The 23396-nt window shown below is 37.4% G+C and overlaps 1 pseudogene; it reads left to right on the top strand.

Moving 5' to 3' along the window:
• LOC139165454 (uncharacterized) overlaps positions 1 to 23396 on the top strand; it is a 186195-nt pseudogene that overhangs the window by 140006 nt on the left and 22793 nt on the right.

The raw sequence follows: 23396 nt of genomic DNA, 5'->3' as shown, positions 1-23396 counted from the left end.
ACTTTTTGGTAGCATATTTTCGGGAAAAATCCCTAAACTGAACCTGCTAATTTGAAACATTCAAATAGATCTCATTCACTCTCCTGAGTATTGATGCTGAAGTGCAGCGCCATATGGGGAAGCAAAATATATGACAACAAAACTAATATACTGCAGTTGATTTATGAAAAAGTATCAAGAGATGTTTTTCACTCACTGTGTTTTAATTCAATTAAGTAGAGCACTACGGAGTGCAAGAAAACAGGACACAAATTGTTTCTCTTTATTCTCACTTGCTGTAGAACTTGCAAAATCTTTTAAACGTGAATAAACATATGAGAGAACCAGTTTAATGTAGTGATTAAGGCACTAGCCCAGAAACCAGCAGGACATGAATTCTAATCCATCTGGGTGACCTTGGGCCAGTTATTTTCTCTTAGCTCTAGAAAGTGAGAAATGGTAAACCACTTCTGAAAAAGCTAGTCCAAGCAGGCACCAGGAGTCAATATTGACTCGAAGGCACAAAAACAAAACAAAAAAAGTTTATGATAAAGCAGCCATTTCAGTTAATCCAAATGGTTTATCTTCTTCTTTTAAAAAACAGCGTTTGGATTCATTCTCGGCTTGATATCATATTGCAGTATCTGTCTACTGCATTGTCAACAAACATTTGTCCGGATAGGTTTCATTGCTTGGCCCTGGTGGAAGAGGGTAGGGCTTTATAATCTTGCACCACATCAAGCATATTATACCCTATCAGATTCATTTTGGGCAAATTTGAGTGTAACATTTGCAGAAGAGACGGAGTAATGACACGGACACCAGAGCTGGATTTAAAACTGGGTCATTTTTATTAAAATAAATTAGCATAATTTATTCAACTAAATTAGCATAAATTAACATATTTAAATATGACCCAAACAATGGACCTGCAGGGTCAAACAATTGCTTCCGGGGCGGAAATGACGTAGCAATCAACATTCCTGGGCAACTATGAGTGTAGCTCGATGCTAGTCCAGGTGAGGGACCACTCCCTCACCTGAGACCCTGCCATGCACTTGCATGAGGGGGGTCCCGCCGGCTAACCACTACCCGGGGGCTTCAAGGTGCGGGACCCAAAGACAGGTTCCCCACAACTGCTCAGGTAGCACCCCACCATGAGCTTGGAGAGAACCTGTCAATCATCCCCAAAGATGCCCAAGGGAGAACGCGCAGTTGCTAAACCACCACCCAGTTTTCCGCCCCTAACCTGCCTACCCAAATGACCAAAGGTAAGCCAATTAGCCTAAAAAGGTGCAAGCACCCCCTAACCGCTTACCCCCTTCCCCAGTGTGGAATGGGCGAAAAAACGGCCCAGCTAAAAGGCCAAACCGCAAAAAATTCCCATTCGGCCCCCTAGGGCGACCCATAATAGCACACTGCAAACATAGGGAGGGCGGGCGGGTGTCTGCTCTTCTGACGTGGCCCGGGCGAACAGGCCGAACCTGGGCCTGCATGCCCTTTTATAGGGCTGGCAAGCCCCGCCCGGCCACATCAGCAATCAGGCCACCCTGGCCTGACTCTCGGCCGAAGTCTCGCAATCTCGCGAGACTTCAGCCGAGATCCAAGATGGTGGCGGCCATGTGTCCGCGTCGTTCCGACCCTCCTGCAAAAGGCACCTGCTGGTAAGTCTGCTGGTGCTATTATTTTAGAAAAGCTAAGAAGCTGCTACAATAAGATCCAGCAACCTACCACCCAATACAAATTCTAGTTATATTGCCATCAGTGTTCAGTATCCTGCACTTCTTTCATCCAATCACTTTTGTAAAGAGCTAAAAGTTACACAGTTTTGGTTGAGTCAATTTTCCTCTGTTCCTTATTTTGTTAAAACTAGATCTGGCATCAGATTATTCAGATATGAGACCGAGCTGTCACAGATCTCTACCTACTTGCCTTATGAAGAAGTTCCAGTGATTCTGACCTGCCATTAACTGCTCAGATCACATCTTTTTGTGGAGTCCTTGGTGTTCTCTGAGCTTGGTGGTTTTCTTGAAGACATTTCATTACCAAACTAGGCAACATAATCAGGCTGGTTTTGATAATGTTACCCAGTGATGGGCTTCTACGGGTACGGTCAGGAACGCAGTACTGGTAGCAAAATTTGGAGCTCCATCCCAGAGAACCCAATTTGCACTGAAAGATGTTGAAACAAAATGCATAAGCCACGCCCACAGTGTGGTAGTAAAAATTTTGGTAGCCCATCACTGATGTTACCCATCTTGTTAAAGAAATATTTGCAAGAAAATGGCTAAACTCAGAGAACACCAAGAACCCAACAACTCAATCCTGAGTTACAAATACTTTCTTCTATCAGTATCACTTCTTTTTTGCAGATGGAATTCACATCAATTTAAAAGGAGAAAATGGTGAAAAAACCACAATTAACCCAGTAATATTTAACACCCATCAGATTTTGTTCAATTTTCAATGTTAGGCTATAGAAAAGAGTGGTGCATTACATCTTTATAAGATTAAACTGATTATCTTGAGTCTTTCTGGCCTTGTTTAATTAAGATTTACTGCTTACTGTAGATGGCCTTGGACCATTGTGATAAATGATCTATGCCAGGAAAGAAGAACGAACATTTTAAATATTCTTGGATATCCTGGTTGCTTTGCATTTCCTTGGATACAAAGTTGATATTCTTGATTGGAAATCTTATTTTCTGGATTATTAGCACAACATATTATTTGGAGAGTTCTGCTCTGGAGCTATTTTGGTAGCTCTGTAAAATTATATTGTGTGGCATGTTGTTTAATGTCTACATCAAGCCACGAGAAAGACCATGGTGGTCTGGCAGGTGTCAGTTTGATGTTGTGAGATGGTAGGTTGAAAGTTAGACTGGAAGATGTGGGGAGAATTATGGGTTTTGGGTTTGATGCTTTCTGTGCGGTAATCTATGTAAAGGTTTGTTTCACCAAGTTCATAGCGTCTCCATGTTTGTTTCACCAAATCCATTTACAGATTTCTCCCCTAATCAATATGTGATAATCCCATGCTTTGCTATTTTCTTATGTTTGGATGTGTATTGAATCTCTAGAAATTCTAGAGTAGAAATGGGGGAACAAGCTGAAGATGCATTCAGATATAACACATTTCTTCCTGGTTTGGTTGACTTATCTTCAGAATTCAGGCAGACAGAAATTTTATTGATGGAATTGCATTCCCCTTTAAGAGATATGTGTGTTGTCTGGATGTGGTCTTTAATCCAGCATAGATACTGGATATCACTTAACATATATAGTAAGGAGGACTTTTGTTGATAAAATGTGTCTCTTTTGGAGAAGAGAATCCTGACTTACACCGTGGCAAATCACAATGCAGTTTGAATATCATTCAGAAATTATAGCTGACCTGGAATGCCATAGCCTAAGTCAGTGTTTCCCAACCTTGGCAACTTGAAGATATTTGGACTTCAACTCCGAGAATTCCCCAGCCAGCAAACGAGTAATGGCCTAAGTAATGAGCAATTTCTCTATAATGTCCTATATTACTTCACTGGTTGGTTCTGAACACAAGATGTGCAAATAAAGCCTTACAGGTGGGTGGGGGGGCTACTACCTGGACGGGGGGGGAGGGGACTCAGTGGGGTAGTGAAAATGGAGCTCTACTCCAGAGCACCCAATTTGCACTAAAAGATATTGAAAGAAAATGCAGGGCGTCCTGCATAAGCCACGCCCACAGTGTGGTAGTAAAATTTTTGGTAGCCCTTCACTGCTTACAGGTCTGTCTACTGTTCAATCTATTCACATCCTTTTATAGATCCTGCCATGGATACATTTATTATCTGATGACCAATTTGGCTTTCTCCATTGTGAGGCCTATATTGTGAAGGAGGGAAAAAAATCTCACTGGATTTTAAGAAAGCTGAGTTCACACTGCAATTGCAAGCCCCATACCTAATTATCCAGGCTTTGTGAGGCTAACATTTGAATTTGTTTTTGTTCTAAAAAACTCCATCTGTTATGCATTTTATATTGCTTTTATGGGAATTCTTATTCTTCCTTTATAAGTCAACCAGAGCTATTTAACGGAGTGGGTGGCATATTAATTTTCTAAATAAAAACTAAGAATTAGATAGTTTGATCGGGGAGACACTGAAGCTAAAATACAAAAGAGGCAGTAATTGAATGAAAGGCCACATGTTTGCAAGTTCATGGCTTCAGCTAATGGCATCTCATTTTTTGGACAAATTTAGATAGGAATGCTTTCCAGAGCATGACATTTTGGAGCATATGGATACGGCCTCAAGTAGCAGTTCTGTGTACTGTGTCCCATTCTTAGCAAGCATAATACAGTGTGTAATTTTTGTGTATGGATGGGAAGAACAATTGTTATCACTTTGAGGCTGACGTAGCAAACTTATGTGCCCTAAAACCTATACAGAAACCAGAACATGGCTATTTGTGAATCTCCCCACTTTGCCAAACTTTACAGTGCTTTGCAAAAGTGTGTACAAAATTGCATATAAGTTAAATTACATTTGCAACTATAAGATTTTATGAGATAAAAAAACCACAGTACTCTGGGTTCTTTGTAAGTTGAAAATGGCAGCAACAGTAACTTTTCTGACTCAAAAGTGAGTACAGTAAGACCTCACCTATCGCGGGTGTTATGTTCCAGACCCGGCCGCGATAGGTGAAATCCACGATGGGGAATTTATCCTCCTTCCCACCAACTCCGGATGCCTGGAGGCAAGCAACGGCTAACCTTTCCCCACCACTACTACTTACTCTGCGCCTGAGGAAAAGAAGGGGAGGGGGGCAAAAGAATTATGGCCCCCGAGCATTCCCGACCCACTGCTGTTCTTTGCAGCAGTTCAGCCAAACGTTGTCTTTTTTGCCTTGCCCTGGCTGGAAAGTCCCTGGTGAGCTGCCCCGGCTGGTTCTTTTTTTCTCTCTCTCTCTTTTCTTTCCCCCCCCCTCCACCCGCCCAGCACTTCCTCTTCCACCCTCGAGCCCAGTCTGGAAATTCCCGCCGTGTCGTGTTCCTTTCTTTGCTCGCGCTCGCTCGTTCGCTCGCTGCCGGGAGCTCTTTCTACAACCCCAAGCACACCGCCACCAACCACTAAGCGCGCCTCCAAAGACTGCCTTCTCGGTACTGGCAAGGCGGGTTGAACAAGGGGATGGGCCTCCGCCGGAGCTCAGTCCCCGCCCTGCTCATCATTCGGGAGTCCCGCTGGAATTATTCTAGCACTTGTTTGTGTGGTGAAATGATTCAAATGAAGCTTCTCTCTGAGCATGTGCCAACGCTGACTTCAAAACCCGCGATGAAGTGAAGCCGCAGTAGGTGAAGCGCGATATAGCGAGGGACTACTGTAAACGGTTCCTGCGTATAATATCTAGCTTCCATAGATGTAAATAAATAAATGCCTCTGATCTGAAATACCCACTTTCTGGACAAGCAAACATGCAGCAATTTATCTCCAGTGAATTCAATGAAAAAAAATATCCCTTTAATTTTAAATGGAGCTTGTTCTGTACACATCAAAGACTCAAGGAAGTAAATGGGGAAGAGGAGGTCATTTCACTCTTAATTGTTCGTTAATATTTATAAACCCCCACATATGTTATTTCCTATAAAAATGCAAATCTAGCTGAAATGATTCTCATACTATCAGTGGTATAATGGCAATTGTAGCAGGGTTATGCCATTGTCAGTAGATGCTTTCGTTTCATTTTAAACACAATCATTTCTGTAAAGTGGGCAGATATTTAAGAATTCCACATGAATTCTATAGAAAGAATTTGGAACAGTTTCCAAAATGAAAAAGATGCAAGTAAAATTACACCAGTGGGATAACATTTATTAGCAAAGACATGTCAACCAAAAGCAAAAGAATGGATCTCTGATAGATATTTTATTTCCAATGGCTCCATTCATGAATACACAGCCACCTTTTTCAGACAAGGTACTTATTGCAGTCATAAATTCTGAAGTGGAGTAACATTTATTTACCATCTATTTACTCATATTTACTGTAAATGGCCAAGGGATGACTCTGAATAGCATACAACAAAGCTAAAACATCGAAAACGTCCAAAGATACTTCACCAGAAGAGCCCTTCACTCCTCCACTCGAAACAGAATACCCTACGAAAATAGACTATCTATCCTGCGTCTTGAAAGCTTAGAAATGCGACGCCTAAAACACGATTTAAGTATTGCCCACAAGATCATATGCTGCAACGTCCTTCCGGTCAACGACTACTTCAGCTTCAACCGCAACAACACAAGAGCACACAACAGATTCAAACTTAATATTAATCGCTCCAAACTTGACTGTAAAAAATATGACTTTAACAATCGAGTTGTCGAAGCGTGGAACTCATTACCGGACTCAATAGTGTCAACTCCCAACCCCCAACATGTCTCCCTTAGACTCTCCATGATTGACCTCTCCAGGTTCCTAAGAGGCCAGTAAGGGGCGTACATAAGTGCACTGATGTGCCTATCGTCCCCTGTCCAATTGTCTTTCCTTATCTCATATATCATATATATTCTCTCCTTATCTATCTATCTATCTATCTATCTATCTATCTATCTATCTATCTATCTATCTATCTATCTATCTAGCTAGCTAGCTAGCTATCTATCTAGCTATCTAGCTATCTATCATATATATATATATATATATATATATATATATATATATATATATATATATATATATATCATATATATTCTCTCCTTATCTCTTATATCATATATATTCTCTCCCTCCCATCTACTTCTCCTCTTTTTACTTTCTATCATTATATATATTACTTAATGTCTATTCTCTTCCATATGTATTGTATATTGCACAAGGAATAAATAAATAAATAAATAAAAAATAAATATATACAATAAAGATTAATGTTACTATTACTTAAGGTTTTAAAATTATTAAAGGCACAAAACTAACATTTCAAGCTTATGTTTGGTTCTGTTTGAAGCTAATAAATTATGACATATAGTTGGAACAACTGAACTTTAGGGGCAGAAGTTAAAAATTTCAGTTAAGACTCTCCTTCGGTGGGAACAATGTTTGCTGAGATACTTTGCATAAAGAATAAAACAGAAAAGTTACTTTTAGATATTCCTAAGAGGGCAAGCACAAGGTTGGAAGAGACCAAGCTATCAAGTCCAAAGTTCATCCAAGTAGTGCAAAAAGGAATACAGATAAAAAACTCGGCAGGCAGAAATTGAACAATGATTACCACAAAGAGCAGTCAAGTTGTATTTATCTATTTGATTTATTTATAAAATATTTTTGCTGCCCATCTTACCAAAAGATAACTCTGGGCGACTTATAAAATATGTCTATACATATACAATTAAAACATAGTTGAAATCAAGCATTATAACTTAAGGACACATGAGAAGGGTGGGGACAGAGTGGGAGGCGGTGGGATCTATTACTTGATTAATCATAACAGATCCCACCTCCCCCCATTCTTCTCCCTCCCTCCCCATCTTTCCTTATGTTTCATATTCCTGTATATAAAGAGGTAACTGTTACTACCAATTTGATGAATCACACAATTTACAGCATTCTATAAGTGGTTACAGAGTCAGTATATCACCCCCAACAATTTGGGTCCTCATTTTACACACCTCAGAAGGGTGGAAGGCTGAGTCAACCTTGAGCTTGGTGAAATTTGAACTGGTGAACTACAGCCAGCAGTCAGGAGAAGCAGCTTGTCGTACAGTGATCCCTCATTTTTCACGAGGGATGCGTTCCAAGACCACCTGTGAAAAATGAATTCCCGTGAAGTAGAGGAAAGATTTTTTTTATGTATTTAACGAGTATTTGGACTTTTAAAACCCACCCTTTGCATTAAACAGTCATTATATAATGTTTCTCAGCTGGAACTACATGTGATATCCTACCAGTTTCTTTAATAGAGTACAAGTAGTACTGCAGAAGAATTTTATGAATTTTAATGGATTTAAAATTTTTAATGGATTTAAGCCCCCTTTGAAAACTTGTGAAATGGCAAATCCATGAAAGATGAACCATGAAGTAGCGAAGGAATACTGTACTGCACTCTAACCACTGCGTGACCAAGGCACTAGATAGCTTAACTACCATTGCATTCATCAATATATCATATACTGCTAAGCTTGGAAACTTGCTTAGTTCAACCTTCCAATCAGCTGACTCCACCTGAACCTATGCATGTCTCCTCTTAATCCTTCTGAATCTGAAGGATTAAACTGATTCCTTTTTTTTAAATAAATTTTTTATTACATATATACACATTTACACAAATAAAATAAATGATATAAATCATGAGTTGAAACAATGCCAAATTAACACATACTAACAGACAAACAAAAAAATAGAATAATTCTAATAATTGATTAATTACTTATTTAAGTACTCTAAACAATAATGACAATAACAATTAACATATAACGTAATATATAATATTTATACTTAAATTCCCTTGCGGGGGTAAGTTATAAATCATTATATAGTTTTAAATTATCTTCTGGTGAAGTATATCATAACATCAGTATCTACCATTTTCTCTTTTAGGTTGTCCCTATTTTTTTAAAATCATTTTTATTTTCTTAACCACCTTCATTCATTCATATTTAATTTATTTAACTTCATACAAATCTTCCCTAAAATTACTGTATATAGATCTTTTGTGATTTGTCATATCAAATAAAAAGGATATAAAGTATTATTATTGTTGTATTTCAATTTAAGTTTTTGTTTCTTCTCTTAAACCAATTATAGAAGTATTTCCAAGTTTTATAATAGTCGGATTCTTCTTTGTTTTTTAATTTGAGTGTTAATACGTCTGATTCTGCACAATCTAGAATTTTTTTTAGTATCAAATCGTCATCTGGAGGTTTGGGTTGTTTCCATTGTTGGGCAATTGCCATCCTAGTTGCAGTCAATATCTGTATTAATAAATAATATTTATTTTTATCTATTTTTTGGTCTATGATCCCAAGGAGGATTAAACTGATTCCTAATTCTCTCCTTTCTTGTTTTGTTCACCCCACTACTTTTTTTTTTTTTGCTATGTTCTTTACTTTTGTTGTAGGTGATTCATGGTTCTCTTTGGAAAGGAGAAATGTCAAAAATAGCTTATTTTATAGTATTACGTTTAAAAGAAGGGATCATTTTAATGGAGGTTTATGGTGGGCTTCTCGGTATAGAAAGCTTCATTCATACAACTCCCTTGCTTTTTATACAATTTGGTTGGGTTAACAAAACACATTTCCTATGTTCACATATGCTCCCCCCAAAATAAAAAAACATTATGGTTTAATGATAATCTGATATAGTAAAGAAGACCTTGAAGGGTGGCCTTGAAGGATAAGAAGAAGACATGCTCCCAAGATAGCGATTAGATAAACAAAATTTGAGCTAGGGCCAAGAAAGTAATTTGCCAAAATGTCTCAGAGAGCCTTTCCCCTCCAATTCTCATATAGATAAAAGCAAGAGGAAGGTTGGCACATTCACACTTGCAAGTTTCTGCTTTTTAAAAAAACACGTAATTTTAATATAATTTTAATTTGTTCTACTCCAATAAAATACAGTAATTTTATTTCTGCTTGGTGCCTTTTAAAAAAAAATCTATGTTGAAGTTTGATTCATGCAATATGATAAGTTAAACGGACAGAAATGATGGGACAACAACAACTGGAACAATATCTCATGTCTATGAACCAAGAATGTAAGGCAAATAATATGAGAATTAGTATTTATTTATTTATTTATTGTTATTGAAAATAAAACATTATTTGATTTATTGTTTGTAGTAATATTTGAACTATACAGATAATTTGGTGTTAAAGAAATACATAATTGCAAATAAAATTAGAATGCTGTAAATTATAATTTTGAAAGGACATGGGTTGTAAGAATATATATCTTTTTAAAATATTCAGCATTTATCTCAAGATTAATATTATGATTCATGTAATTGGCTATGAGTCTAAGGAGAGGGGCAGCAATCAAATCAATCAAATCAATCAAATCAGTCAAATCAGTCAAATCAGTCAAATCAGTCAAACCAGTCAAACCAGTCAAACCAATCAAACCAATCAAACCAATCAAATCAATCAAATCAATCAAATCAATCAAATCAATCAAATCAATCAAATCAATCAAATCAATCAAATCAATCAAATCAATCAAATCAATCAAACCAATCAAACCAATCAAACCAATCAAATCAATCAAATCAATCAAATCAATCAAATCAATCAAATCAATCAAATCAATCAAATCAATCAAACCAATCAAACCAATCAAACCAATCAAATCAATCAAATCAATCAAATCAATCAAATCAATCAAATCAATCAAATCAATCAAATCAATCAAATCAATCAAATCAATCAAATCAATCAAATCAATCAAATCAATCAAATCAATCAAATCAATCAAATCAATCAAATATAAACAAAAAAACAAATAGTGTTAGTTAAACCTTTTTGAAATGATGCTGGTTAACTATTTTCCCTTGTTCTCTTAGGATGTTCCAGTTAGAAAGAATGGGAAGCCTGGAGAGATACTTCTCTTTGAGCTGTTTCTTCTTCAAGGAACGTCTGACAGAGTTGTGGGCTGGGGAGTTTTTCCCTTAAGTAATAATAATTTGGACATTGTGGATGGGAAGTTCAAGTGTCCTCTTCTCAGAGGTCATTATGATTCAAGAATTGATAGATTCCAAAAAATTGAAAAGTTGATTTCTTCTGATTTGGATCACTGGCTATGCAATCTTTATTTTCAGGTAGGTATAATATCTTTAAGGTTAATTTAATATATTGTTCATGATTTTTTTGCTAATGATTTACATTGTGATAATAAAGCATTTTAATTTAAAGCTCAATAGGACCATTCATTTGTTGTTTAGAAAGTATGACATTATAAGTCTCTATGGATACTCCAAAATACAGTCATCTTTATGATATTCTGGATTTATTATTATTATTATTATTTTATTATTTATTGGATTTGTATGCCGCCCCTCTCCGCGGACTCGGGGCGGCTAACAACAATGATAAAAAAACAGCATGTAACAATCCAATTAATAAAACAACTAAAAACCCTTATAGTAAAACCAAACATACACACAAACATACCATGCATAACTTGTAATGGCCTAGGGGAAAAGAATATCTTAACTCCCCCGTGCTTGGCCATAAAGGTGGGTCTTGAGTAATTTGCGAAAGACAAGGAGGGTGGGGGCCGTTCTAATCTCTGGGGGGAGTTGATTCCAGAGGGCCGGGGCCGCCACAGAGAAGGCTCTTCCCCTGGGGCCCGTCAAACGACATTGTTTGGTCGACGGGACCCAGAGAAGGCCAACTCTGTGGGACCTTATCGGCCGCTGGGATTCGTGCGGTAGAAGGCGGTTCCAGATGTAGTCTGGCCCAATGCCATGTAGGGCTTTAAAGGTCATTACCAAAACTTTGAATTGTGAATGGAAACCGATCGGCAGCCAGTGCAGGCCACGGAGTTTTGCAGAAACACTATTATTATTATTATTCATATGTATTCCATGATTTGTACTTGTATTTGTAATTGGGCTTGCCGCTGTGGCTTGTGAATGCTTGTGTGACCAGCGTGATTCTGCTTCTGCACTTGTGGAGGTAGCAAAATCATGCACGGAGCTGCAGCTGCGCCTGTGTTTCGGCATGCATGGAAGCAAAAAAACCTTGACAAAACAGGGGCACAATTTTTGCTACTTCCACAGGTGCAGAAGCAAAATTGAGCTGGCCCCACAAGCACTTACGAGTTCAATTTAGCATTCCAGCTAGTATTATTTATTTATTTATTTATTTATTTATTTATTTATTTATTTATTTATTTATTTATTTATTTATTATTTATTTATTTATTTATTATTTATTTATTTATTATTTATTTATTATTTATTATTTATTATTTATTATTTATTATTTATTATTTATTATTTATTATTTATTATTTATTATTTATTATTTATTATTTATTATTTATTATTTATTTATTTATTTATTTATTTATTTATTTATTTTTAATTTTTAATTTTTAATTTTTAATTTTTAATTTTTAATTTATTCCAGTACACAATACATATTGAAGAGAATAGACATGAAGTATTATATATAAAGAGAAGATATAAAAATAGAGGAGAAGATATATGACGGAAGAAAAGATATATGATATATGAGACAAGGAGAGACAATTGGACAGGGGACGAAAGGCAGGCTAGTGCACTTATGTAGCCCACCGCTGCATGATGGCAACAAAGAAAGAGATTGATATGTCTTAACACTAGATTTCTCTCTACCTTTATAGAAGAGACTGGAATTTTGTTGATAAGCTAAAGTGTTAAAAATATGAATTGGCTATATTTAGCTATAAAGTAATGTTTAAAACTGTATGACTTAAAATTTACTTTCATATCTGAACTTCAAAGTCAGCTTAGAGGGCCCATTGAGGATTAGGGCTGTGGGGAATAATTGACTCCTTGGATTCGCAAATTGATAGACAGTTGTGTTTTTAAAATTATTGTACTGCACACTGAGAACACTTAGGACAAGAATTACAGGAATTAAGAAATAGCTAATAACTGGTGGACCCATGTGGTGGGTGTTCCCAAAGAATCCTAGATTTACCCTTTTGATTGAACCTTTGAGAATATTAGCAGAATAATTTTGCATATGGCTGACCTATTCATATAAAAATGTTTTCTCTTATCAGATAATTAAGCTTCCGTGGTATTCAAATGAACAGTATAAATATGAAGTGGGCCTTCAGCCGCCTGCAAAAATTCTTCAATATTCAAGTACCGCTGAGAAGGATGGGATTTCAAAGGAAATCATAGGTAGGTTGTGAAATGACAGAATAAAAAAATTCCATCTACCTTGATATTGTTTAATATATTCTTTGGCTTACATTCATTAAATTAAAAAAAATTATTCGGCATCTTATTGTACAGTCGTCTTTCCAGCCTTATTCTACCTATATGCCACGTTTATGAGTGTTGTTGCCTTAACACATCTGGAAGAATGCAGTTACGGAAGCAATTTGTTGTTTTAATCATTTATGAAAGCAATAAACCTTTTGAAATCTAAAGTCTTGCTCATATGAGCCAGGAAAACTCTCTCTTATTTGGAGAGAGAAATTGTATCAATGCCAGGGTATTCTTACGTTAAACATTTGTCCAGGTGATGGTTTGGAACTAGCAAATCCAAAGTATTTTCCCTGTACATCCCTGACACTGGAAAAAAAGATCTGACCTCTGAAACTCCAAGGAGCAGGGAGAAGTTTTTGATATTAGCTATATCCTCCCAGATGTCTCCACAAAATTTAAAATGTCTTAAGGATCCTGAAATGCCATTTCAACCTCACAGGAGAAACTTAAAATGATAATAATGATTATGAGATGCTTTTATAAGATCTATAAGCTTACAATTGATTTGTAGTTAGTTGCATAGTCATGTCCGACCCATCATGACCTAATGGACAATTTTCTTTCAGGCCTTCCTATCCTCTGCCATCCCCTGGAGTCCATTTAAGCTCATGCCAATTGTTTCAGTGAGTTCATCCAGCCACCTCATTCTCTGCAGTCTCCTTCTTCTTTTGCCTTCAATCATTCCCAGGATTACACTCTTTTCCATTGAGTCTTTTCTTCTCATTAGATGGCCAAAGTATTTGAATTCTATCTTGAGGATGTGGCCTTCTAAAGAGCGATCATGGTTGATCTAGGACTGATCAGCTTGATCACCTTGCAGACCAAGGAACTTGGAGCAGTCTTCTCCAGCACCATAATTCAAAGGTCTCAATTGCAATTGATACATCATTCTAAACTATCAAGATGCTAAATATGCCAAACAATGTATTAGGAACCACAGAAGTAGGACAGTATACGTCCCACTCTTCATTCTCTGTAGACTTAATGTAAGTGATGTATTGTTGTAGATACTTGATTCAAATATGATACCTCCCTGAAAATATATACACAAATAGTGCATATATTCACTGTACCATATTAATAGACAGGAGCAGATACAAAGAATCATAAATGAGTTATGACCTGTTAAATGAATATGCTCATATTTCTAGTTTCTTTTTAAATAAACCTACTGGATATACAGTTGAATAATTGAAACTCTACATCCCCCAGTTTGAAAACAGATATCCTTAAGAATAATTCTCTGTATCATTTGTATTTATTTATTTACTTGGAGCTTTCTTTAAAGATATTATTAGCTGTTAATATCCCCTGTGGGTTTGTTTTCTAATATATATCAGTTCAATGCTACAGTATGCTGTTTCTGCTGGTGATATGTTGCTAAGAGATTTAATAATGGGCAAACAAACACAACATGTGGTAATCCATTTCAAATTAAAAGTTTATTAAACGCTAGCTTGATGACTTTCTGGCTATTTACAATTAAAGGAGCAAACCTTAGGGAACTAGGAAACACGTGGTAAACCTTACAGCTTCTTGTTTCCAACAGAACAAATACATTTATGATCTGCAGCAAACTGATAGATTGTAGAAATACTCTATTTATTCGGTTGGGACACAACATAAAATTGTGCTAAAGTGACGCTAATGTTGAAATGCAAGCCAGAAAATAGACAAACCTAAATGACAATGAGGTCTGCGCCTTAAGAAGACTCATTGAAACACTCTAATAATGAGAGACTAATCAGTATATGGGATTGCACAAACTATAGCTTGAAAGCACAGTTTTAAATCTAAGTTACTTCCAACCTTGGCAACTTTAAGATGTGTGCATTTCCATGCCCAGAATTCTCAGCCAGAATGAGTGAGGATCTAAAGTTTCTGATTGGAAGACAAATTCTATCACTCATTTCCCAAGAGCTTTACTATTCCATATAGTCATTAATTCCAGGGTGTGGAATCTGTGAACCCCAGACAATGCTGAATGGCATCACCCATAGTGCCAGTCTGGTTGCATATAGTCTCTCATTTGATTAACTGGTCCACAGAAAATATTTGAAGAATGGCATGATTGCAAGAGATGACAATCAGAGGTAGAAACACTAAGAGAGAGATATGCAGATAATACTACTGTGGAAGCTGAAATGAAAGAAGATGTAGAAGATATTATTAAGAATCTATAAAAGCAAAGTGAAAAAATGTCAGTTATTATAAAGGCAAGATAATATCCACAAAAAAATCCTAGTTAATCTACATCTGATAGTAAAAGTAGTAGACAGCTTTATTTTCTTGGTCGAAGATTCAAATGGATAGAAAAGTAAAGAGAAGATTAAAAATATAGGGGGGGAAAGCAGTGCACCAAAGTTCAGAATAATTAAGACAATAGTTTTTTCTACTGGTCAAGTATGACTCTGAAGCCTAGATTGTGAGAAAGAACCACAGAACAAAGATAACTTACAGAGTACAAGGTATTATAGGTACCATTTACTGGATTGACTTCTGATACATAGAAACATAGAAGACTGATGGCAGAAAAACACCTCATGATTCATCTAGTCTGCCCTTATACTATTTTCTGTATTTTATCTTAGGATGGATATATGTTTATCCCAGGCATGTTTAAATTCAGTTACTGTGGATTTATCAACCAGGTCTGCTGGAAGTTTGTTCCAAGGATCTACTACTCTTTCAGTAAAATAATATTTTCTCATGTTGCTTTTGATCTTTCCCCCAACTAACTTCAGATTGTGTCCCCTTGTTCTTGGGTTCACTTTCCTATTAAAAACACTTCCCTCCTGGACTTTATTTAACCCTTTAACATATTTAAATGTTTCTATCATGTCCCCCCTTTTCCTTCTGTCCTCCAGACTATACCGATTGAGTTCATTAAGTCTTTCCTGATACGCTTTATGCTTAAGACCTTCCACCATTCTTGTAGCCCGTCTTTGGACCCGTTCAATTTTGTCAATATCTTTTTGTAGGTGAGGTCTCCAGAACTGAACACAGTATTCCAAATGTGGTCTCACCAGCACTCTATATAGCGGGATCATAATCTCCCTCTTCCTGCTTGTTATACCCCTAGCTATGCAGCCAAGCATCCTACTTGCTTTCCCTACCGCCTGACTGCACTGTTCACCTATTTTGAGACTGTCAGAAATCACTGATAAGAATTGATTACAATTGAAGGCAACGTTAATCAAGCAGAGACTCACATACCTGGGTATGGGGTCTACTAGATGATGATGGGCTAGAAAATATGAATTACCTGCTATGTGCTGCTTGAACATGGTGTAAATTTCTATATGCAGAAACATGAATCCTTCTACTGATCTACATTCTTTATCTCCAAAACATTACACTACTCTAATGCTATAACACATGGAATATCACAGGCACTGCTGATGATTGTGTGATGAAAGACAAGGCACTTACCCACTCTTTGGCCAGCTATTAACTAAATAATAAGAGCTTTACCCATGTTTCATTTTTTCTCCTTTGAAATAAAATCCCAAAGCAAATCTTAACACTGAATGTATATGACCTCCCGCCTCCCAAAAGCAGCTTGTTTTCAGTTATCCTATTTTGTTCTGTTGGGCTTTCTGGCAGACTCCTCCCGAAAATTCACAGGTACAAATTTCAGACACACACACATTTGAAAATTCAAAACAATGTTCTTTATAATGAAAATTCACTTAAACTAAGCCCTCTTTTTATGTAGCAAAGAGCACTCGTCTACAAACAAACTGGTAATTTGTACAAGTCCCTTATCAGTTCTGAGATACTTAGCTTGCAGCTGTGAGGCAATTCACAGTCCTTCTTCTTTCACAAAGTGAAACACACTTTTCTCTGGTTTAGTTTCAAAGCGGGGGAAAAAATCAGCACACAAAAAGTCAAAGTCAGTAAAGCAGGCATGAAACACAATGATCAGATAATCCTCCACAATGGCCAAACCCACAGGCTGCTATTTATAGCAGCCTCACTAATTACCACAGCCCCACCCAACCACAGGTGGCCTCATTTTCTTTGATAATAATCTCTCAGTTGTTGCTGCCTATGCATCGTTCTCCGCATGCGTGGCTGTGTCATTAACTCTTGTTCTGAATCCAAGGAGGAGCTAGATAATTGATCTCCTTCTGTGCTGTCTGCCACACTCTCCTCCTCCCTGTCACTCATGTCTTCTTGGTCAGAGGAGCCTTCATCATCAGATTCCACCGGGGGGGGGACAAAACAGGCCTGCAGCATGTGGATGTCTCCCCCACATCCACAGTCCTTGGGGCAGGAGCTGGGGCAGAGTTAACCACAACATATTTAAAGACAAATACAACCAATCATCCATGTAAAAACAACAGTCCTATTAAGGTAGTAGTTCTTATGAAGCATAGCTCTTATCAAGATGCTATGAATTCTGAAGGAAATCTTTCTTCTTAGAGGCCTTCAAACCTGTCCCTAGTAGCAAATGTTTTGTTGTGAAAGACATCAGCAGCTTAGCCATGCTCCCATGAGTTCCCATGTGATTGGAGGAATTTACTACAGAAAAGTATTGTCATATGTTTCAGTGGAAGGAGGGGAGGAGTAACATTTGAACAATCCATTTTAAATATGTTTGAAAGTCCTGGCACTTTGGAGTTCATATTTTGGTACCATTTGGTAGAATGATCTACTTGTTGTGACATAAGTCACAAAACTGTCAGATGCATCACTACTTTGTTCCTTCCTGTTGAAACCTAAAAACTATTTTATCCAATTAAATTGTAAGCAGACACAATAACTTTTTTTTAAAAAAGAGAGAGAATCAAGAGAAACTCAATGGGCTAGTTTAATGTCATTTGTCAGTCGGTGTTAATCCAGAAACTCATTTTGTTTAATAAATTAGCAGAGACATGAACAGGTCAATATAACATTAATGAAATGTACCTCATTATGGTGGATGTGACATGTTTATAGAGACAACCTCTCTGTTGTAAGAACTCTTCAGAGGGAGATAAATGAAGAAAATAGGACATCTTTTGATACATTCTGCACGTAGGAATAAGGCAGGGCCACTGTGTTGGGGCTGATGGGGTTTATTTCAATGGTATGACTTCAGGAGGGCACCTTTGAGGCAAATCAAGACCTTCATTTATGTGCTCTATGGGCTAATTCTTTGGTTCTGAGCATTATTCAGTTGAATTGCACTCAGATATGGATCCTTTTAGAATGCAGTAATCAATATGCAACCCTAAAACCACTGCAACTATCACATAATGTAGAGTTTTGAAAGCAATTCAGTTTCCAACTAGGAGTGGTGGATCCCTTTCTATCCAAATTCCTAAGGAAAAAATAAGGTATCATGGAGAAAGAGAGAAGGGAAATATAGGATTGGAGAAAGACTACAAATAAGAACAATAAAAAAGAGTGTTAAAATAAAGTGCATAGGTGAACTTATCAGATTTTGGTTCTGGGCCAGCCTACTGCCTGTTGAAGTTATTTCACACTGACCACAGTGATACACTATGGTCCTTTAGAATCTGACTCCTAAAGACTTCCGAGGCCTATGGTAGAAAGAATGGCAATATTACTAACCTATTACCGCCACTATTCCAAGTACAGTGATACCTCATCTTACAAACGTCTCGTCATACAAACCTTTCGAGATACAAATCCAGGGTTTAAGATTTTTTTGCCTCTTCTTACAAACTGTTTTCACCTTACAAACCCACCACCGCTGCTGGGATGCCCGGCCTCCGGACTTCCGTTGCCAGCAAAGAACCTGTTTTTGCACTGCTGGGATTCCCCAAGGCTCCCCTCCATGGGAAACCCCACCTCTGGATTCCGTGTTTTTGTGATGCTGCAGGGGAATCCCAGCAGGGGAATCCCAGCAGCGCAAAAACAGGCGCTTCGCTGGCAACGGAAGTCTAGAGATGGGGTTTCCCAGCGAGGGGAGCCTCAGTGAAATTGCAGCATTGCAAAAACACAGATGTCTGGAGGTGGGGTTTCAAGGACTTCGGTGTTTTTGCGATGCTGCGATTTCACTGATGCTCCCTTCGCTGGGAAACCCCACCTCTGGACTTCTGTTGCCAGTGAAACACTCATTTTTGCGATGCTGGGATTCCCCTGCAGCATCACAAAAACACAGAAGTCCGGAGGTGGGCTTTCCCACGGAGGGGAGCCTCTGGGGAATCCCAGCAGCACAAAAACGGGCGCTTCGGCTGGCAAAAGGGGTGAGTTTTGGGCTTGCATGTATTAATTGCTTTTCCATTGATTCCTATGGGAAACATTGTTTTGTCTTACAAACTTTTCACCTTAAGAACCTCGTCCCAGAACCAATTAAGTTTGTAAGACAAGGTACCACTGTATCTTCAGCTCAAGACCTATAATTTACTCAATGAAAAGCAGTTGACTTGGGATGCTTTCTAGGTCTGGAATTCAGGGGTGAGTTCTAACTTACCTCGTTACCAGTTTGCTTCTTCCCGCGCTGCATGGAAGCAGTGCCAAAAAATCAGGGGGGAAATAAAGTGAAATAAAAAGCCGAAAACAAGATGGTGACCACATGTGCAGAAACTCAGCTTCTGCGCATGCTCAGAAGAAAAAATAAATTTAAAAAATTCAAAAAAAAGATGGAGGCACCCATGGAATGGCACCGACCAAACCAAGTCCGTGATACCAGAGGGTCGTTAGAATAGATAGACTGGAATTTTATTGGCCAAGTGTGATTGGACACACAAGGAATTTGTCTTGGTGCAGATGCCCTCAGAGTACATAAAAGAAAAAGATACATTTGTCAAGAATCATGTGGTACAACACTTGATTGTCATAGGGGTCAAATAAGCAATGATGAAACAATCAATACTAATAAAAATCTTAGGATACAAGTTCAGGCAAAACAGTCTGAACTGGGAGAAACCCACCCCTGCTGGAATCTAATGGACATCAGTATGTCTGATATTTGGGACTGGGAAGAACAGATACATCTTCTATAATAATGATTCTATAATCATTTCTAGAATCTCTATTCTAATCAGTAAGTTTCTTTATGTATCCCTATGCCTTTTCCATGCATTTTACGGAATATCTAAGTAGGTTTAATTGTTTAATTTCTATATGGCTAACAAGAAATGAAATATTAACATTAAACAGAAAGACATCAAACAAAAATATGAAACATGCCGTGTGATCCTGATTTATATGTTGCTTTCCCATGTAACTCAAACCCAAGACTAAATGCCTAATGCAATTTAGTCACATTGGAAAAAAAGGGGGGGAATTTTTGTTAGAGATGTAAAAGGTAAATAGTTCAGTTGGATGTTCCCATTCTCCAATCTGATGATCTCTTGATGTCAAAGTTCTTTGGAAGACATCTAGTTGCAGAATTTGCCTTCAGTAAGTGATGTTCAGATCTACTTGATAAATGGTTAAAAAAAAAGAGGCTTTAACACAACTCTGCAAGTTGTTAATGGAAAACGTATTTTGACAGAACCGATTTGCAGAGACCTGGCCCATCCCAAAGTGATGCCGGCTGACAATACTTTGCTGTTCCTGGAGCATAGAAACATGTGGAAGGAATTGTTCTTTCACATTTCACAGGTTGTCATTTCCTTCACAGGGCAACCTCTGACCCCTTGGAGAGATTCTGACACTCGTAAAGGAAGTATTCCCAGTGTTGAAAAGGAAGTGAGAAAGCGGTTTAATACGGTGAGAAGTGGGAAATGGTGCATATTAGAACAAATTAAGAGGAAAGTAACAAATGCCCTCATGGATAACGTCCAGCAGGTTGGAACTTTCAGTATTTATTTATTTTATTTTATTTATTTATTTTGTCCAATACATAATACACATTGAAGAGAAAGATATGTAATAATATAAGTAAAGAAAAGAATAGAAGAAAAGATATAAAAGTATAGGTGAACATATTTGAAAGGAAGAAAAGATAAAGGAGATAAAGGAGAGACAATTGGACAGGGGACGGAAGGCACACTGGTGCACTTATGCCCGCCCCTTACTGACCTCTAAAGAACCTGGAGAGGTCAATCGTGGATAGTCTAAGGGGAAAATGTTTGGGGTTAGGGTTTGACGCTACTGAGTCAGGTAATGAGTTCCACCCTTCGACAACTCGGTTGCTGAAGTCATATTTTTTACAGTCAAGTTTGGAGCGGTTAATATTAAGTTTGAATCTGTTGCGTGCTCTTGTGTTGTTGCGATTGAAACTGAAATAGTCATTGACAGGTAGAACGTTGCAGCATATGATCTTGTGGGCAATACTTAGATCGTATTTTAGGTGACATAGTTCTAAGCTTTCTAGACCTAGGATTGATAGTCTGCTTTCGTAGGGTATTCTGTTTCGAGTGGAGGAGTGAAGGGCTCTTCTGGTGAAGTATCTTTGGACATTTTCAAGGGTGTTGATGTCTGAGATGTGGTATGGATTCCAGACAGATGAACTGTATTCAAGGATGGGTCTGGCAAAAGTTTTGTAGGCTCTGGTGAGTAGCGTTAGATTGCCAGAGCAGAAGCTGCGTAGGATCAGGTTAACAACTCTAGAAGCCTTTTTGGCGATATTGTTGCAGTGGGCTTTGGCACTTAGATCATTTGATTTTAGTATTCCAAGGTCTTTTACTGAGTGAGGGTTGGCTGTGAGATTTTGTTTATTCAGTTTATATATGAGGTTTGGATTCTTTTTGCCTATGTGGAGGGTAGAACATTTGCTGGTTGATATTTGAAGTTGCCATGTGCTAGACCAATGTGAGACATGGTGGGTAATTTGCTAACATTTTGGAAATAGGTTGATTCTGCATATTTATTTAAATTGTGAAAACTGTAACAGCAACCACAATCTCACACATTTAGTAGGCCAGGGAGAAGCTGAAATTATATGTGGTGACATAAACACAAAAAACAGAGAGACAGTGACAAAGATTAAAAATGAACCATGTTAGGATATATTTATGTACAGAAAAAAGTATGCCTGAATTAAGAGAAGCACACAAAAGGTATAATTGTTAAATATGCATTGAAGTGATGTAAATAAGTTGAATGTGGATTGAGCGTTCTGATTGGCTAGGACAATGACAGTTGAGTTTAAGCGGGAAAGTAAAAGTATAAAAGGAGCGCTTCTGACCTTGTTTCAGTCAGTCGCGTTCTGAGCTGAAGTCACTTTCTAAAAAGAGCTTTCTCCTGCTGAATAAAAGAATTTAAAGAACCGACTGCCTCAGTCTTCTTCAATAATTATACTGGCTACTATAATGTCTAAGCTGGAATCACAGTAGTACAAAGTTTCAGACATGCATAGCTTCATCAGGAAGCAATAAAGATGAAACTATTGATATCCAAAACAATTTTCTCCATATTGCTGTACACTGTTTGTTCTATTTCTAGTAATCAGTAATAAGTCACTGAACAAATGCAGAAACCTTAGTTCTTACAAAGCTTTATAAATTCATGGGTGCTTCTTTTTTAAGTCACTCTTTAAAACTCCTAGTAACAGTCCTAGTAGTCCTTGTTTAGTGACTGCCACTTTAGCAAGTTACAATAGTGATGAAAAAGCTACTTTGCAACCAATGCTTGCATTTATGATATTCACAAGTATGTAAAGTAAAGGAAAGCTGAAGTAAGATGAATCATGTTAGGATATATTTATGTACAGAAAAAAGTATGCCTAAATTAAGAGAAGCACACAAAATGGAAAAATTAACTTGGATGGGTGAAAAGTTGCAATTATATTTTAACATATTATTACCGGTAGTTTGTCATTTTAAAATATTTTAATATTTTGATTATCAGTTATCTGAGCATAACTGGTAATACAATACATACAGTTGTGGTTTCACTTAGTGACTGTTTCACTTAATAACTGAGCTGGTGGTTGCTAAATGAGGACTGCTTGTATACAAAACTATAGCTTAAGAATGGATTTAAGAAAGGCGTAAAGAAAAAAAGTAAAAGAAGAAACAACCTACTGTATGTTTGGTGAATTTCTATATTCAGCAAAAACAGGCCAAGCCAAAATGGATGAGAAAATGAAAAACACAACAGCATAGTTGGCAACACAATGCAAGCCGTCTTTAACATCTGGCTGGTGATATGAAATAGGTGGCATTTATAGGCTACAATAAACCAATCTGGTAAGCTGGGATTGTGGGTGCTGATTTGCCGTGATGTTTATATAGGGCTGAAAGAAAATGATGCATTTGGTATCACCTGGAAAGATCTTAGGAGAGTTGACATTTATAGCTGACTTATGAAGCAAATGCTGTGAGAATACAGCAGGCTTTCCTTATATCACTTCCCATTTTATACAATTTCAATAGCGGCTCCTGGCATGGAACATGCTTCTTTGTATCTGCTATATATATATGATGCAAACATAATTACCTGAAAAGAAAAGAACCCCAGAGGCTTCTCCCATCAATAATTCCTTAGAGGGACTGTTTCAAAAGGATCACAAGCATTTGTTCAAAAAAAAGAATGCGTGCCCTTCGTTCTTTGTACCTAGA

This window comes from Erythrolamprus reginae, chromosome 3 (genome assembly GCF_031021105.1).
Source record: "Erythrolamprus reginae isolate rEryReg1 chromosome 3, rEryReg1.hap1, whole genome shotgun sequence".
NCBI lineage: Eukaryota > Metazoa > Chordata > Lepidosauria > Squamata > Dipsadidae > Erythrolamprus > Erythrolamprus reginae.
This window is presented reverse-complemented; position numbering and strand designations above follow the sequence as displayed.